Below are 19,681 nucleotides of genomic sequence, written 5' to 3'. Positions count from 1 at the left end.
CCCAGAGATAAACCCACACACATATGGTCACCTTATCTTTGATAAAGGAGGCAAGAATATAAAATATAGAAAAGACACTCTCTTCAATAAGTGGTGCTGGGAAAACTGGACAGCTACATGTAAAAGAATGAAATTAGAACACTCCCTAACACCATACACAAAAATAAACTCAAAATGGATTAAAGACCTAAATGTAAGGGAAGATGCTGTAAAATTCTTAGAGGAAAACATAGGCAGAACACTCTGTGACATAAATCACAGCAAGATCCTTTTTGACCCACCTCCTAGAGAAATGGAAATAAAAACAAAAATAAACAAATGGGACCTAATGAAACTTAAACGCTTTTGCACATCAAAGGAAACCATAAACAAGATGAGAAGACAACCCTCAAAATGGGAGAAGATATTTGCAAATGAAGCAAATGACAAAGGATTAATCTCCACAATTTACAAGCAGCTCATGCAGCTCAATATAAAAAAAAAAAACAACCTAATCTAAAAATGGGCAGAAGACCTAAATAGACATTTCTCCAAAGAAGACATACCAATTGCCAACAAACACATGAAAGGATGTTCCACATCACTAATCATTAGAGAAATGCAAATCAAAACTGCAATGAGATATCAGCTCACACCAGTCAGAATGGCCATCTTCAATTTATCTACAAACAATAAATGCTGGAGATGGTGTGGAGAAAAGGGAACCCACTTGCACTGTTGGTAGGAATGTAAATTGATACAGCCAATATGGAGAAGAGTATGGAGGTTCCTTAAAAAACTAAAAATAGAACATAAACTTTTTTAAGAACTTGGGATTCATGTAATTTGTTCATATAAAAAATTTAATATCATTTTGTTACCTAACGCATTTTCTCTTCTTTTATATAATCATTTATAAATGAGCATAAATTCCTTTGTTCTGAATTAGTGTTAACTATGGTTCAATTACTGTGATTGTGATTTTATGTACGTCATCAAATGTTTTTTCTTACACAAGTCATTTATATATTAGGGAGCCAGAGATACATGTTTGGTGGTAAATTTTGTATGTAAAAGCAAAATTACAAAAAAACAGATGAAATTAAATTATAGGATAAATATAGCTGATAATCAACTTTTAATAATTAGCTAATTCCTACGGTAATATTTGTGTGTTTTCTATTGCTAATAATGTCATTCAGGTAAGGAAGAATTATAAAGCAAGTAGCTGGACCAACAAAGAGAACACAAAGAAAGCTATTAGGCATGCACTGAGTTATTTGTGGTTAGTTCCTTGAGGACAATGCCAGATCCTTGATTTAGACTGAGATGGGAAGCAGATCTTAAAAGATTTCTGTCATTTTAATGATGTTTGAATATCATGTTTCTGTATACTTAGTAATTGGTCTAAGTGCAGTCTTAGTAATTGGTGCAGTCTTGTCTTTTTAAAAATCTTTATGAGTATTTTAATAAAAGCTTGGGAGAAAGGTAAAGAAAAAAAAAACACCTAAAAATAGAACTACCATATGACCCAGCAATCCCACTACTGGGCATATACCCTGCAAAAACCATAATTCAAGAAGAGTCATGTACCACAATGTTCATTGCAGCTCTATTTATAATAGTCAGAACATGGAAGCAACCTAAGTGTCCATCGACAGATGAATGGATAAAGAAGATGTGGCACATATATACAATGGAATATGACTCAGCCATAAAAAGAAACGAAACTGAGTTATTTGTAATGAGGTGGATGGACCTAGAGACTGTCATACAGAGTGAAGTAAGTCAGAAAGAGAAAAACAAATACCATATGCTAACACATTTATACAGAATCTAAAAAAAAAAAAAAAAAAAAAAGGTTATGAAGAACCTAGGGGCAGGACAGGAATAAAGATGCAGACGTAGAGAATGGACTTGAGGACATGTGGAGGGAGAAGGGTAAGCTGGGACGAAGTGAGAGAGTGGCAGGGACTCATATACACTACCAAATGTAAAATAGCTAGCTAGTGGGAAGTAGCCACATAGCACAGGGAGATCAGCTCCATGCTTTTTGACCACCTAGAGGGGTGGGATAGGGAGGGTGGGAGGGAGACGCAAGAGGGAGGAGATATGGGGATATATGTAAATGTATAGCTGATTCACTGTTATAAACAGAAACTAACACAGCATTGTAAAGCAATTATTCTCCAATAAACATGCTAAAAAAAGAAACGTAAGGTGCCAAATTATTTTTATTCCTGATATATATCACTGGAAAAAAAAAAACTCACCTTAATTCATGGAGTAAGTACCTAGTATTTCTCCTTTCCCCCTCCAACTCCCATCTTCCTAGCTGACCCTTATTTGTCAACAGAATTGGATGGAAAAGGAAAAGATTATATATGCATTTGGTGTGCATATAAGATGAATTCTACCCATTTTCTATTAATGCTCCTGTAAAACCACCCAGGCTTCTGTATTGGGGTCAACAGAAACGTTCCATTTACCATTTAAGACCACTTAAGACATGCAAAAAAAAATAGAAGAATATTAAGGGGATAATTTTCTCCTGCTCTTAGATACTAAGACAAACCTGAGGCATTTATGAAAAAAAAATACTGATGTGAAGCAGGGTCATTTATTTTTAAAGCACTGTGCTGCTGATTTGGTAATAATGACCTATTATCCCTGTCAGAGTAATAGACTATTCCTGGAGCTTCATTTCTGGTGTGTGAGCAACTGGCATAGTAGAGATGATTATACTGTCTAATAAATGTGTATAATCATTGAAGACACTGGTTGACAATACTATCATTAAATTGTCACCAGCTTGGCAAAGAGACAAACACCTCTACCACATCAACCTATCAGAGATGTTTATAACTGCAAAAACATCCAAGCACAATATTAATGTTAATAACTGAAATCTCATACACACACACACACACACCCCAGAATTCCAGCCACTAGGACCAAAGTGTGGCCAGGGATGAGCTGGAAAGAAGTGATACCTGGTCCTTGAGTCAGGAGTCCTGGGCTCTAAGCTCATCTCTCTGAGCCTCAGTTTCTTCCATTTTTAAAACAGAGATCATGTCTGTCCTGTGCATCTCACAATATTATTATCAGTAACAAAATTGTAAAAGATACAAAATACCAGGTAATAATAATATATTATTATGTATCTATATAACATTATGGTACAAGTTGCTCTTGGTATATTTAAGATTTTACATTGGTTTACTTTTTTAAAAAATTGTGGTGAAATACATATAACATTTATCATAACCATTTTAAATTGTACAGGTCAGTAGTATTAAATATGCACATTATTGTACAACCTTTATCAGCATCCATTTGCATAACTCTTTTCATTTTGCATCACTGAAACTCTGTACCCATTAAACAATAACGTCTTATTCCTCTCCTCCCTCCAGCCCCTGGCAACCACCATCCTATCTTCTGTCTCTATGAATTTGACTACTTTAGATATATAAGTGGAATCATACCGTATTTATCCTTTTGTGTCTGGCTTATTACAGTTTGCATAATGTCCTCAAGGTTCATTCATGTTGCAACATATGTCATAGTTTCCTTCCTTTTTAGCTTAATAATATTTCATTGTATCTATAAATCATTTTTGGTTATCCATTTATGGGTTGATGAATACCTGGGTTCCTTCTACCTTCTGGCTATTGTGAATAATGCCATAATTTATATGAATAGGAAAATGGGAATATATTCTATTTATGAGTATGAATATATCTCTTCAAGACCCTGCTCTCAATTATTTTGGTTATATACCCAGAAGCGGAATTGCTGGATCACATGGTAATTCTATGGTTAATTTTTGAGGACCTCCCATACTGTTTCTCACAGTGGCTGCACCATTTTACATTTCCACCAACAGTGCACAAGGGTTCTACTTTCTCCACATTATCAACAAGGCTTATTTTCTGTTTTTTTTCTTTTTTTTTAGATAGCAGCCATCCTAATAGGTATAAGGTGGTATACATTGGTTTATTTTTAATACAATGAAGGACAAGAACCATTGTCTAATATTATCATGAAAGTTTTCACATTTGGAATGACATTTTATTTTATTTTATTTTTATTGAAGTATATTTGATTTACAATGTTGTGTTAGTTTCAGATGTACAGCTAAGTGATTCAGTTATACATACATATATATCTATTTTGTTTTTCAGATTTTTCTCCCTCACAGGTAATTACAAATATTGGAATGGCATATTTTTTAACCATAAATTAGATTTGCCAAGTATGTTTACAACTATAGTACAGAGTAATTTAGGAGCTCCTCTAACACCTGTGTGTGTGTATATATATATATATATATATATATATATATACAGGTATTTACATATATAGTTTTAATGGAAATTTGCCCCCCAGAATTTATATGTTAATTATATATGTAACTCATACATATATAAATAGTGATACCTAAGAAGTTTTATAATTTATATATGTATATATAAATTACAAACCTTCTTAGTTTTATATATGTATAAAACTTAGTTATATATAACTTCTTAGTTACATATTTTTTTTATAAAAAATAAGCTTCTTAGTTACAAAACTTCTGAGATATATCAACCAGTCAATCTAGAGAATAAGAATCACTGGAAAGCTGAAAAACATGTCGGTGCTCAAGCCTCATCTCCAGAGATTCTCATTTAGTTGGTCTTGATCAGGCCCAGATGTCAGTATTTTGATGATTCTAGTGAGCAACCCGTGTGGTGAACCACTGCTGCCCTGTATCCATTCCACTGCAATTTTAAATCTGTTACTCTCTTACTTTTCAAACTGTGGATTTGGGTCATCATCACCGTCAGCATTATCATCATCATCATCATCATCATCATCATCACCTGAGAGCTTAGAAACTGAGAATCTCGGGCTCCACCCCAGACCTACTGAATCAGAATCTGCATTTATAACAAGACCCCCAGGTAAGGCATATACACATTAGTCTGAGAAGGGCTCATCAGTGGAGATGGAGAGAAGTTGTTTACCACCAACCACACACTATTTCTTTTCAAATCCTTGCACTGTAATATGCTTTTGAATAAAACCTATTTATAAGAAATACAAGCTGCTAAGACATGTACCCCATACTCTGCTTATAAAGTTTAATATTGGACTAAAGTAAAAGACTAGATTTTTTTGTAGGCAAATTTTGTATTGTTTGATTTGGTCTGTTGTTTCAGCCATATGAGAATTTTTTTGAATTCTAATTTTGTAACCCAGCATTCTTTCATTGATCACCAAGCTGCAGATATTAGCATAAAAGTCATTAGTGAAAATGTTGAACATTTTAGGGCTGAGGGATCAACCTCTAATTTATTCCTCCTGGAAAACTTCCTCTGAATTTATAATATTTCTTAACTAGCATTGTTTGTATTATTCAACAAGTTAAAAATCCTCTTACCTAATACAACGAGCCCACAGTTCTTTCATAAGGATATCTTGAATTCTTAGTCATACTGAAGTCCCAATACTCTGTCTATAAAATTCCTCTGATTTCCAGTATATAGCCCTTTAGAAAAAGCAAGATGCATTTAGACTGATATGGCTCTATTCTTACTGAACCTACACTATTCCTAGAGATCACTGTTTACTTTGGAAACTCTTTAAAACTATCTTTAATTTAATTAGTCCTAGTTTTATTGACTATTTACTTATTCACAACATTTATTCTTTACAATTTCTTAAAGATTTCTGATGTCATTTCAACTATAGTTTTAGTCTATAAAAATAATAATGATAAAATGAATAGCTACTGTACATCGAGCATTTATTATGTGCCAGGTGCTGTGTTAAAGTGGCTTACATTGAATTGTCACCCTAGCCCTATGAGGTATATACCATTATCCCTATTTTACAGGTGAAGAAACTGAAATTTAAATCTGTTAAGTAACTTGCTAGGAAAACAAAGTGGACTCTAGGTCTGACTTCAAAGCCTGTTTTCCTAATCAACATACTATATTACCTTCCCTTGGAATGCAGTGGTTCAGATGTGGAGTCTTGAATAAACTGGGGCTCCAATTCCTTCTTATCAACACTCATCAACACCCTTTCCAGTCAAGTCTGATGAGCAGTCTTCTTACCCAGAAAAAATATTTAAAGGTAGTACAACAGGTTCTGCTTCCTCACTGCTGTTACATGCCAACCTAGCATCATTATTTTCAAGCCCTGGGCCGTTCCCTTCTCAGAATTCTTCCCACTCTGAATTTCTTATTTTCTTTACTATTTTTGTCTGGTTCCAATATTAGTCTTCCTCCAAGACTTGAGCTACTCCAAATCTTGGGTACATGTCATCCCATTCAACTTTCATCCATGCTCATCAGAAAGCTTATTGTCCAATCCAATTGATCTCATTTGATTCCTCCAGTTTTTCTTCCTTGGTGGAACCACTGCAACAGTCAGGATCAAATTGTGCACTTAATCATTTTCATTGTTTGCCTTACTTCTGATGGACTCACTATCATGACATCAGTTAGCAAACTTTCCCATTGGGGCTGTAAGAACTAGTACAGTTCTGAGAGACAGCCAGGCTTGCACTCACAATCAGCCCATTCTCTGACTGCATTTGGCAGTAGAACTTTGCCTGGTGTTGTATGTGATATATGTTTTTCCTCTAGCAAAACCTTCCTGCATTCTAAGGAATCTGCTGGGGTAGTGCACTTAGAATATCAAGAAAACAATAAATATGCCATGACTCTGTCATATAGAAAACTTTCTTGGCTGTCAGCCATAGAGCTTCTGATGTGGAGAAGGGCTGTAGAGTAGCTGTTAACAGCTCACACTTGGAGTGCATAAAATCTACCGTGAGTCAGCTGTAGGCGATGTGGAGTTGGTGACATTTCTCAAGCTTTAATTTCCTCCATTGAAAATAGGGATGGTAAGAACGGGATAATACGTTAATGCAAATGTTCCTTAATGTGATGTAAGTGTGCCTTAGCACAGTGGCTGTTAAACTTCAACTCCTTGGCCCCCAGCGAGATTTTGATCAGCTGCCCCAAACTCCTTCCCAGCCTACACTATCAGCCCAAGGGTGTAGCTGAAGCTTTTGACCCCAGTGAAAACACTTAACCACTTTCTAAGGGCTTTGTGAACATTCTCATCCTCCAAGTGGTTTACTCTTGTTTAATTTTGAGTACAGAACAGGGGCCAAATTGATTCAAAGACATTGTGTATAGCTGTGAATAGTTTTTTAGAAAATATTTTTGGGTTTTAAAAACCTGGGAGAAGGAAATTAGCTCACTGGTTTCTTCCCATACTTAGGAACCCTCACTAACACTCCAATTCTCCTGAAAATAAACAGGAGCAAAGTGAGCTTCTGCTGCAGGGCCTCCCTGTTTTGGATTACAGGCATGGGAAAGTCATTTCGATTCAATTAAAATGACATCCGTGTGGTTCTGTGCCATGAGGCAAAAGGTGGTACATTAGATTCTATTGCTGCTGTAACAAATGATCACGAATTTAGTGGCTTAAAACAATACAGATTTATTAGTTACAGTTCTGGAGATCAGAGGTCAAAAAAAAAAAAAACCACAAAAGAAACCCAGTCTCACTGGACTACTGGGCTAAAATCAAGGTTACTTGATTTTAAAAACCAGGGCTGCATTCCCTCTGGAGGTTCTAGGGGAGAATCCATATCCTTGCCTTTTCCAGCTTCTAGAGGCCACCTGCATTCCTTGACTTGTGACCCCTTTCTCCATCATAGAAGCTACACTGTGGTATCTTCAAATCTGTCCCCCTCTCTCTTTCTCTTTCTGAGCTCTGCTTCCACCGTCACATCTCCTCTGACTCTGACTCTCCTGCCTCCCTCTTTCATCTATACGGACACTTGTAAATGGAAGTGGGCTTTCACTTTCAGAATGGGCTCACCCAGGTAATCCAGGATAATCTGTCCATCTCAAGATCCCTAACTTCACATCTGCAAAGTCCCTTTTGCCATGTTACTGACATATTCACAGATGTGGGGGATTAAAATATGGACATCTGTGAGGGCCTTATTTTGTCTACCACAGGTGTGGATTATACATTCTTTCCTCAAGCAGGGGGCCCAGATATTAGCAGTACTGGTTTATATTTTACAGTCAATACTTCAAATGGGACAAGGTGGCATTCAGAGAAGCCAAAGTTAATCAAATAAAAAGCAGGTATCAGCATGCACTTTATCACATCACCAAGAGAATCAAAACAGTATGATAGTAAATTTGACTTCTTGTCACGCTGAATTCTTCTTTCAGTGCTATGTTATCAGAAAGAGGCAGTATTGTTTAAATGTAATTTATATAGTGCCTTCCCCTGAGTGATGAACAGAATATTCCTCAGTACCCTCAGAGAATTAGGCTCTCTATCTCTCTTTATCCCAGCTCAGCCACTCCAGCAATATAATATGCAGCAATATAACATCTGTGTGCAAGAAATAAATCAGACTCACTAAATTTAAGGATGTTCACTTAAAGAAATTCCTTTTGGAGTTTCTTTTTTTCTCATTTGAAAATGCTCTTCTTTGGGTATTATAAAGCCATTGACCCATATTAGATTAATTAGGTCAATTAGCCTTTATGTAGTAATTACCAGTCAGATGGCTTTGAATAATTCCCTTTTAATAAAGATGTGCCTTGAAAAGAGATTATCAACTTAAATTCCTGCCACATAGTAGCATTAAAAAAACATGCATTTAGTAATTCTTTCTGCAATGTGGTTTGGGTGTAGCAATGAAACTGGGTAGAAAAAGCTTAAGGACTTTACCTTGATGAGTTGATTATTCACATTCACACACTGTTAAAAGCCACGTGGGTATTTTCCATTCAGAGAAGCTGTTGGTAGCCCTGAATGCTGAGCCTAATTCAGAGCAACTCCCTCTCTTTTTCTAACCTGTCAATAGGAATTCCCATATTTTTAGACTCACACTGGCCCCAGCACCTAAACTGGGACTCCCACTTGCTGACACAACTATCTGAATTTTTTTGCTCTCTGCTTCTCTCCTTCAACAACATCCCCATATTTTATCCTAATATTGACAATAGCTGCCGCTCAATGAATATTTGCTAGGTTCCAGACATTTCACATTTGTTATTCCTAATTGTTACCATGAGTTAAGTCACTACACAGATGTTTGTTGAAATATTTGCTCTAGATACTGGAGATAGTCAAGTGGATATCCTATGTCCATGTAACAGTTGAGGAAACTGAGATAGAGGACCTTAGTGAGGAGCCTACCGTCCCGCAGCATGGGGTTTTGCAGGAAACCCAGCGTCTGACTGGCTCCAACTTGGCTCCGTGCACCCCACCAGGCTACCCCCATTGCGGGAGGGGGCACTAGAATTGCTGTCTCCTTTGAAAGCTGTGTTAGAAAACTCACCGGACTGTTTGGGACATAAGGTTACTAATGAAGTCAGAACCTTCAAGAAAAGTTTAAAGGCACTTTAGGAATCAGGTTCAAAAATAGAAAACTCACAGTTACTTAGAACAAAAGTCCCATCCCTAGTAATTAAAGGGTTTAATTTTTTTGCTAAATTTCAGAATTCTGATACATATACAAGTGCAAAAACGTTGAGGTACTACTTAAACGAATACATACAAATGGCATGAGCGATAGTTCTAGGTGCATCCCTTGCTGTTTTCTCTTGCTGTAGTTCACTTGATTCCTGATGTTTAGATCAGAAGTCAGTGCTAAATTGTCGGTTGCACCCTGACATTAACATGTTGTGTAGTCTTTGATCTTCCACAGAACAGAAAGGACTCTGTGAGCAAATTTACTCTATTGCTAAGATCTGGACATTTCGGTGACCTGGAATATGGAGATAACTTTGTTTCTGTTGGTTTGTTTTACAAAAGTTTTAGATTCCTACAAGAATCAGAAAGTTTCATATTGGGAATGTAAAAATGGAGTTTCTGGAGGGCAATTTGATAACAATTTGTTTCAATAATTTAAAAGGCAAATAGATAAAGATGTATGCTTAAGAATGCTCATTGTAATACTAGTTATTAAAAAAACTGGAAACGATCTAAATATATATCAGTAGGGTAATCATTAAATGTTATGCACATCCATGCTTGTACTACATGAAAAATTATTATGTATAACATTTATATTGTATTGCTAAATGAAGAAGAAAATAAAGATTAAAAAACAGATTATAATCCCACTTTAAAGTGTGTGTGTGTGTGTGTGTGTATCTGGATGACTGTATTCCAAAATATGCAAACTGTGATTATCATCAAGTGGTGGGATTGAGGGTGATTTTTTTTTTTTTTTCGGTATATGGGCTTCTCATTGTTGTGGCCTCTCCCGTTGCAGAGCACAGGCTCCGGAAGCGCAGGGTCTGCGGCCATGGCTCACGGGCCCAGCCGCTCCGCAGCATGTGGGATCTTCCCGGACCGGGGCACGAACCCGTGTCCCCTGCATCAGCAGGCAGACTCTCAACCATTGCGCCACCAGGGAAGCCCTTGAGGGTGATTTTAACTTCTTTGTACATTTCTGTATCATCTGAAATTTTCTTTTATCCACATTTCCCACTTAGATCACCCAAACCACCCCCCACTGACAACAATTCTAATGCATTTGATGTAAATATTTTTAGTTTGCATATATTTCTATAAAATATATTTTCTTGTTCAGATATTTTAAATTTACTTAGTTTCATATTCTATTCCTTAACATTTTTCACCTAGTACTGTTTGTTTAGGCCTCTGTTGTTTGTGTACTAGTCTATTGCTGAACTATTTTCATAGTATAGGCACTGTAAATATGCATATGCTACTTTCATAATCAGAAAAAAATCCAGCAAAGCTCTTTTTATTATGAAGAAGGAAAAATTAAAGATAATTATTTCTTCTAACATAAGAGCATAAATTGCTTTACATAATTTTGTAAATGAAATATCCAACTGGAGAAATATTTATTACACTGAAGATTCTATTTTTCTAAACACACCTACTTTAGAAAAGTGTTTGGACATATGGAACTCTTTTCTATAAGTATAGAAAATTCAAAGAGAAAAGAGACTATTTCTTTCTATGAAGACTCTAAAATGATTTATTTTAGGAGGCAAAAATTTCAAAAGACAAAGTTATTTTGAAAGTGAAAAGTAGTGAAATGAACTTATTACAGTGTTCTCACTATATATTAAAAATGAAATTAAAATCATTTAAAATAAAAGAAATATGACATTGTAACACAAACAGAAATTGAGGAATATCCCAGAAGGATAGGACATGGTTGATGGACAGCACAGGAAAATGAAAAGACAATCAGAGGAAGTAATAAAGCCTACTGGGAAAAACTTGAAATTTATATATTGAAAGTTCATAATTTTTAACATAAAAATCTAATAATAACTGATAATCCCTTTCTTTTCTTTAAATTTTAATTTAAGGATAAAAATAGAACTTTAAGAATAACTTTATTCAATCATATTTTTATAAGATAGATATCAAATACTCTCAGCAAGACTGTGTTTAACTTGCAAACTTTTCTTCAAAACAATATATTCCTAGATGAGAGATGTGGAAAAAAGTCACATATAACTATTTATTATGGGGGAAAGTGGCAAGATGAGAGTCATATTTCAAGCAGATGTTACTTAAGTCCTTCGATCCTGGAAAAGGTCACAAAGAACTGGGTTTCTTCTCTTTCTTTTTAAAGTTAGTTTTCACTGGCAGCAGAGAGAAGCTTTATGACATACCACTAGCAGACAAAACCAAGCTGCCTTTACGAAAAGAATTTTGTTGAACACAGGGTCTTTTTTTTTCTCTCTCTCTCTCTCCAAAATATTGGGTTTCAAAATGAAGTCACTGACCTAGGAAAGACAAACAAATAGTCTCCAGGGATCAGGAGGCAGGACAAAAAGCAGGTTAAAGTACAGAAGTTTAAGTGTGAGAACCAAGAAACAAAATAACGACCTGAGGGCTCAGGGCCAGTTGGGAAGAAGAGATGTCTACTAATGTTGACAGGTGACCGGCAAAGGGGAACAGCCCAGCACAATGACCAGGTTCTCCAGGGAGGAGGTCACAGCAGTCTTGCTTCTCTGGAAACTAGAGTTAAACTGGCCACTGAGAATGTAGGAGGTGTCTTGGCTAAGAGCCCTCTTGAATTTGCCTTAAATTCTCTAACACAGAAACTCTAAAGATTAGGAAAAACATGGATTTTGATAATTTTATGCGGCTATAAATGTTAGTGTTTCACTCATTTCTAAGCAGAATGGCATAATGTTTACACAAAGGATTCTTGGATTGCACAAAGTTCAAGCTTTTTGACCTCTTGCAATTTATTTAACTTCCTCATGTATAAAATATATACATAACAAGAGAATTTACCTCATAGGACTATTGTAAGGATTAAGCTAAATATGCCATCCATGTACTATGTGCCCAATGGCCTTATGCAGGAAGTAAAAAAAGGAAGTATGTTTAACATTTGAGCATCCACCTGAGATTCAGATCTGAATTTTTATAGCAATTGAGATTAGTGTTTTGTAATGTTTTTGATAGATCATATTGAATCTGAAGAAGACATTGTTTGTTACTAATAATATTAAGAAATGAGACCTTGCACAAATCTATCACTATTAATAATATAGTGGGTACAAACCTCAGTCCATTAGCTCAAGGATGCAAGAAATGTTAAGTTTTAATTTTTCTTTCAAGCCCCCCTTCCACTAGATGTTGGAAAAACAATCACAGTCAACTCAAGTTTTCCCTCCCCTTACATTGGGATTGCATCCATGTTCCAGGGGGCTGTTACCTGTTGTCAGTTGTCACCCTCTCTGTATGCTACTATCTGGTAAGGTGTACATCCTGGTCCTGATGTACAAAGTTTATGTCCGTGTTCTCCTAGTGTTGGACATCAGCTTCTGTGACTGTTGGGAGAGTGGAAAAATGAATGGGGCACTAAAAGGCCCTACTCCATCCCCTTCTAGCCTCTGGCTCATAGAAAATGCTTCTGCTGTGCCCCATGCTATCCTGGGGCACAAAGGGACTCTGTGAGCTTATCTCAGTCCCCCTTTCCAACTCTAACACACAACACTGCCATTGCTACTCTACTGCTCCCAAACCATCGACTGTGGGGTCTTATCACCTTCTCAGAGGAAGTAGGAAAAGTGACATTCTTTCTGCTCTTGAATCTCCAAAATTATGCAGAGATGAGTGTTCTATTATTCCCTAAACCTTACCACACCCTACTTCAGATGAATCCAGGAGAAAGCTGGGCACAGGTCCTTTTTCAGGTATCTAGCATCTTTACTTTTCCTCTGACTTCTCTCCTTCTCTACAAGTCTAGAGAGTCTTCAGTCTTGGGGACAGGGAAAAAGGTTTTGACTCATCAGGTATTTTTCCAATTCTTTCATCTCAAGTCTGGATCTTGACTTTTGAAATTTAAAAAATCAAGTATTTGACATCTCCCTTGAGGAATATCTACTTCATAGTCTAGTTGCTTCAATGAGGGGGCAACAGCAAACAAAATCAACCAGCCAAACAAACAAACACGATAGTTCAATACACCAGAATACACTGAAGTAGGGAGGGATGTATGTTTTATCATTTTCATCTAAACTTACATTCTAAATACTCTCCATAATGAATTAAAAAGTCTCCCAACTAAAATATTTGTCTTTGGTTAAAAACATGGGTTACCTTATATACTATTAAGTATCTGATTTTATAATTTCCTTTATAATTATTAATTACATAAATTTTATGCATATAATGATTCTAACACTAGTCTGCCAGATGAGGATGCTTCTTTTCTTTACTCTCTCCTTGCTTTTTTTCTCCTTCTTTAACCTGTTTGTCAATGTTCCTCAGTGATCTCTTGTTACTCTCCGAATTTATTCCATCCTTTAGCTTCACATTTTTTATTTATAATTTGCTATCCAAAAGAATGTGTAGCTTTCCTTTTTGTAAAATTTGACTATGTCTGCATATTACCTTCTTAAGAAGTCCAGACACTACTACAAATCTTATGTAGAGTCTAGAAAAGCCTTGAAGTCAGAGACATTTGATAATATTATTTGATGGTGATGATGTTTATTTTTTAAAAAACTTGATAATGTGAAAGGTCATATATTTTTGTTGAATTTTGATCCCTGATACCTGGATCATCTATGAGCCCTTTGAAACATGGCGTGGTCATATTTATCTTTCTAGGACTAATTCATGATACAATAGATAGTATAGCAATTGTTTAATCACTACATTGAATGAAAGAACAATAAGATATTTGCCTTTTTTTAAACAGTAATGCATAGCAAGAGCATTCTAATCTACATACACCATATACTACAATATATGTGTACAATATTTCAAAAATATAAGTGTAGCAACAACTATGAGTAAAATTGTGTTTGGAATTGAGTTATTATGGTTCATAGGTAGAGAAGAATTTCTTAATACATTTAAGGAAGAAGAGAGTGAAGTACATTTTACATTTCTAATCAAAAGATTAAAAGTTTACCAAACAAACAAAAAACGTTATACAAAACTGAGCATGAGATATAACCCTTAATGTTAGAACTGAAGTAGGAAAAGTATGGAACCAACCTAGGTTCAGTTCTGGTTCTACCAATTATTAGCTGAGAAATTATGGGCAAGTAATTTAGTATTTGTGGGGGGGCTCAGTTTTCCCTTCTGCAAATCAAAATTTTGAGTTAGAATCTTTACATTTTTTTCATTGTACCATTGCACCATTCAATTATTTCCCTTATTTAAAAACTATATCAGATAAAAAAAGCTTAAAAATTATTTTTTTAAATAAAACTCTTGTAGCAAATTAGTCATTAAAAAGGATTGTAGTAGTAGGCTTCAGAGCCTTTTCTGGCAGTGGTAGATTTGAAACACTTTAAAGGACAGGACCCCAGGAAGAAGAAAGTGCACTGGTGCAGGAACCAAAAGATTTTTGGATCAGTTTTCCTTGATTTTTCTTTATTTAAAGATTGAAGTATTGGAGCCATCGGGATAAAGCTTCGGCACCCTCAATGTTTTCTTTCTGACATCACCATTAATAATCAACCTGCTGGAAGAGTTGTCTTTGAATTATTTTCTGATGTGGGCCCCCAAACATGGGAGAACATTTATTGTCTTTGTGCCAGTGAAAAGGGGACAGAGAAATCAACTCAGAAGCCATTATGTTTTAAGAATTGTCTTTTTCACAGGGTTGTCAAAAATTTTATGGTTTAAGGTGGTGACTTCAGTGAAGGAAATGGAGAAGGAGGGGAATCTATTAATGGAGGATATTTTGGACGAGAGTTTTGCTATTAAATACAAGAGAGAATTTCTCTTATCAATGACCAACAAAGAAAGCAAAGGATACAAACAGTTCACAGATCTTCCTAACAGTGAAACCAACTCCTCATTTAGATGGGCATCATGTTGTTTTGGGGAAAGTGATTTCTGGTCAAGAAGTTGTGAGAGAGAGAAAATCAGAAAACAGATGCAGCTAGCAAACCATTTGCTGAGGTGCATGTATTCAGTTGCAGAGAGCTAATTCCCAAACTAAAATGAAGAAAAGGCATAAGTCATCATCACCATCCTCATCATCATCCCATGACTCAGAAGAGATTCTCAGTGCTCTTCTGATTCTTCTGATTCTGAAAGTGCTTCTGAAGAGACATTTTTAAAAAGAAACATAGGAAAAATTCCTGAAAACACAAAAAAGGAAAAATGAAAGAAAAGTGCATCTAGTGAAATGAGGCTGAAAATCTTGAAGCACGACCCCAGTCTATTGTCCATCCAGAAGATATCCTCCTATAATTGAAAACAGATTCCTAATCAGGAGCATGGGAAGACCAGAACCTCAGTGGAAACGGAAAACCAAAAATCAAATGGTCAAGAAAATGACCATGTACGTGACAAAAATAAAAAATTTGAATCAAGCTCTAGGACAAATGAAGACAAAAGTGGATCAGTGAGTTGTGCAAATCAATTTCCATTTTGTCTAAATTTTTAAGTTTGGAGACTTGCTGATGAATCTCCTTTATGTTGTTTTCATCTTTTCACTGTTTTTAGGTTTTTGACTTTTTTTTTCTTTTTAATGTGGACTTAGTTGAATTGATATTTGATAATCTGTAACCTGGATAATTTGCCTTGCTAAAGTTTTAATAAACTTGAAATGATAAAAAAAATATTGCAGTAAAATTAGCTTTTAAAAAAATTCTAAATGGTAAAAGGTTAAGTTTCCAAACATCAATTTGGAAAGTAAAAAAAAAAAAGGTGACTTTATCGTGTGTGTAGTTTTAAGATTTTTTTTTTGATGTGGACCACTTTCAAAGTTTTTATTGAATTTGTTACAATATCGCTACTGTTTTATTTTTGGTTTTTAGGCCGTGAGGCATGTGGGATCTTAGCTCCCCAACCAGGGGTCAAACCCGTACCCCCTGCATTGGAAGGCAAAGTCTTAACCACTGGACCACCAGGGAAATCCCGTGTGTGTAATTTTAAAGGATTGAAGCCATGTAACTGTCATAAGGAGGTATTTTAGGCAAAATGCTAATGTCAGCAGAATTTTAATTCCTCTTTTAATAAAATTCCTCTTTTAATAAAATTCCTCTTTTAATTCCTCTTTTAATAAAATTCCTCTTTTAATAAAACATTTTAATAAAACATTTACAACATTACAACATATAATTCGTGACTGTAGGTTTATGCACACTTTTCTAAATCTTTCAGAGTGCTATACAGGGTTTGGATTATTTTGTTTCGTTTTGTTTTGCTGAAGTATGTAGGGATTTTTAAGGCATGTGTTAGTTTAGGGAAAGGTTTCTGAATTGAAATGTGAAAATAAGAAAGACAAAGATTGCTCTTTTGAATTATCTGATTTTATTATGTTAATAAAACAAAACTCTATAGAGCATCTAAGTGCCTCTCAAGCTACATAACAAAATACCCAGTTGATGTATGAGAATTATAAAGATAATTTACACAGTTGGTGAAGAAACAACCTATACTGAAAGGCATTAAACAATAGCTATACCACCATGTTACATTTAAAATAGGAAATATATGTGCAGAAAACCAAGTAATCATCATTACTCTTTTATACTTGTCTTCTGGAATGGATTCTCTTAAAAGTCTGATATCGTCCCTTTCCTTTCCTTTCCAACGAAAACAAGTGCTTCTCACACTTTAACATGACACATAATCACACGAGGATCTTGTTAAAATGCAGATTCTGACTCAGAAGGTCTGGAGTGAGGCCTAAGACCTTCTAACCAACTCCCAGGGATCTCCTTTGTTACTGGTCTTTGGATCAGACTTTGAGTGGCAAGATCTTTAACTACTGGCAGCCAGGAGTTGAAATGCCAAAAGACAAGAAGTACCAGCATTTTCCTTTTTGTTTTGTTTGTTCTACTAACTAACCAAAACTCACACTAAATTCCTAGCTTACTTACTTAGCTTAATTCAAAGCTTAGCTTAGTTTACTCCTCTTTGCCCTGACTTCCTCCTCACTGGTGCCTTCTCTATACACACCTGTTATTATCTAGGATGCAAACGTAAATGTTATCCATTTATCCAATGCTCTCCCCCTCGGTTAGAGGTCCTCAGAGAGTGGTTCTCTACTGTGCTTGTTGTGTTGTTCCCATTTTTAAGAAATGGGATCTTGGTAAGGGATGCTCCATAAACTACTAAGAAGTAAATTGTGCCAAAACCTAAAAGAGTGAATAATCCAGCAATCATTTGGATTTGGCTTTAGAATGTATTATAATAGAATATGTCGAAGATTTATTTTATAATTACATTTTACTTAAGGTAATATTAAAATAGATTTGTATGCTCTGACCATAAACCAACTAAGAGTGTTGGCAAGGAGGGAATGGGAGTGGAGGGGACCTATTTGAAAGCATGAGGAAGTATATGTAGGAGGGAGGTCTAAGATTAATGTTTTTCCATGGATGATAATCTGTGGAAGTCAAGAGTTCATTTTTCAAGTCCTATGCAATTTAATGCAACTCAAATATGACAACTGAATACTGTATTATTTCACCCCTTCCCAATGGGTTATTTAAAGTGCCATTAAGGACACTTTGTTTTTAGCACAAACAGGTACCATTCATTGAGCACATACTATGTATCAGTCCTTAAACTAAGAACTTCCTATGCAGTGGCTTATTAAATTCTCACTCCATACCTGTGAGGTAGCTGCCATTATGCTAACATTATGGACGAGAAAAATATAGCCAATTAAGGACATTTTTAATTGAAAAAAACTTCTGAAAAAATATAACCCAACAAAGATTTTTGTGAAAGCTCTGTTGTATGGTTCATTCTATAAGAATAAATAAACCCAATATATTTAGAACATAACTAATAAATAGGAAAACTTAGGGTTATTATTCACTTCATGGAAAGAATACCCAGTGACTGTACTCCTTTAAGTGATCAGTATACGTAACAGGATTTTGAATTAATACATTTAACATACATATAATTTTTCAGGTAAGCACTTGTACAAATGGCAAATTATCTACCCAAGTGTTTCTAAGATTGGCCTGATCATAAAGAATGACCTAGAGTGCTTGTTAAAACTACAGAACTCCCAGTTTTGTCCACTGGAGATTCTGAATCAGTAGCTCTGAGATGAAGTCTGGGAGTTTGTACACTTAACATATTATCCATATGTTTTTTATGATGAGGCAAGTTTGGGAAACATCAGTTTGCTGAGTAAAGCTCAGGTTTCTTATTTTAACATCTAAAGTCCTCCACAGAGTGACCTTAGGTACAGTTCAAACATCTCCTACAACATTAACTTATGTTTAGAATTATCTATTCATTATTCCCCACATACTTTCCTCCCTCGGAGCTTTGCTCAAGCTGTCCCCTCTGCCTACAATGTCCTTTTCTCATGTATTTTCCCATCAAAATCTTATTCATTTTTCAAGGCTCAGCTCAAATTTTAACTTCTCCGTAAAGGCTTCCCTGACCCCACAGTCAGGATAATATTCTCCCTCTTACGAACTCCCATAGTTCTTTAAATTTCTATTGCAGTGATCCTCAAAGTGTGATCCCTGGAACAGCAGCATCAGCACCACTTGGGAATTTGTTAGAAATGCAAATTCTCAGGCCCCACTCCAGACCTATTGAGTCAGAAACTGGGTATGGTGCCCAGCAATCTGTTTTCAAACATACTCTCTAGAGTATTCCAACACACCCTGAAGCTTGAGAACCACTTCTCTAATGTATTCTTTATTTTATTATTGCTTCATTATAGGTCTTAATTTCTCTACCAGAATGTAAAGTAAGCTCTATGAGACCAAAAACAGTGTTTTCATCATTGGTGTCCCTTGCATTAACAAGCACAGTACTTTTCACTTAGCAGATCACAATAAGTCTTATTGAGCTAAATTGCTATTTCCTTAGTATCAAAGTCTATATATGCTAGATGAGCAGATTGTAGTGTACCAATTTTTCATTTTAATAATGTTTAATAACTTTTAAAGGTTGTAGTATGATGGATTCAGATGAAGAAACACCAATTGTAAAGATGACTAAAATAAGGGCTGGTTGCTCTTATTTTTCAACAGAGACAAAGCCTCTTAGATTTGTTCTAAGTTTAATACATATGATGCCTCATAAATATTTACTAATAATAACTAACAACCTCATCTTTTTCTTTGCTTCTCTTGTCTCTAAGGCTTTTATATCTAAAGAAAAATTCCTAAAATATCTTAAGTGGCTTCAACTTCACACTGTA

At 35.4% G+C, this 19,681-nt stretch overlaps 1 pseudogene; it reads left to right on the top strand.

The window, feature by feature from the left end:
* Positions 1-15,902, top strand: part of LOC101288777 (peptidyl-prolyl cis-trans isomerase G-like) — a 48,332-nt pseudogene extending 32,430 nt beyond the window's left edge.
* Positions 15,903-19,681: the final 3,779 nt, after the last annotated feature.

The sequence above is a fragment of the Orcinus orca genome, chromosome 1, assembly GCF_937001465.1.
Source record: "Orcinus orca chromosome 1, mOrcOrc1.1, whole genome shotgun sequence".
NCBI lineage: Eukaryota > Metazoa > Chordata > Mammalia > Artiodactyla > Delphinidae > Orcinus > Orcinus orca.
Note: the sequence above shows the minus strand (reverse complement) of the source record. Positions and strands in the feature narration are given on the sequence as shown.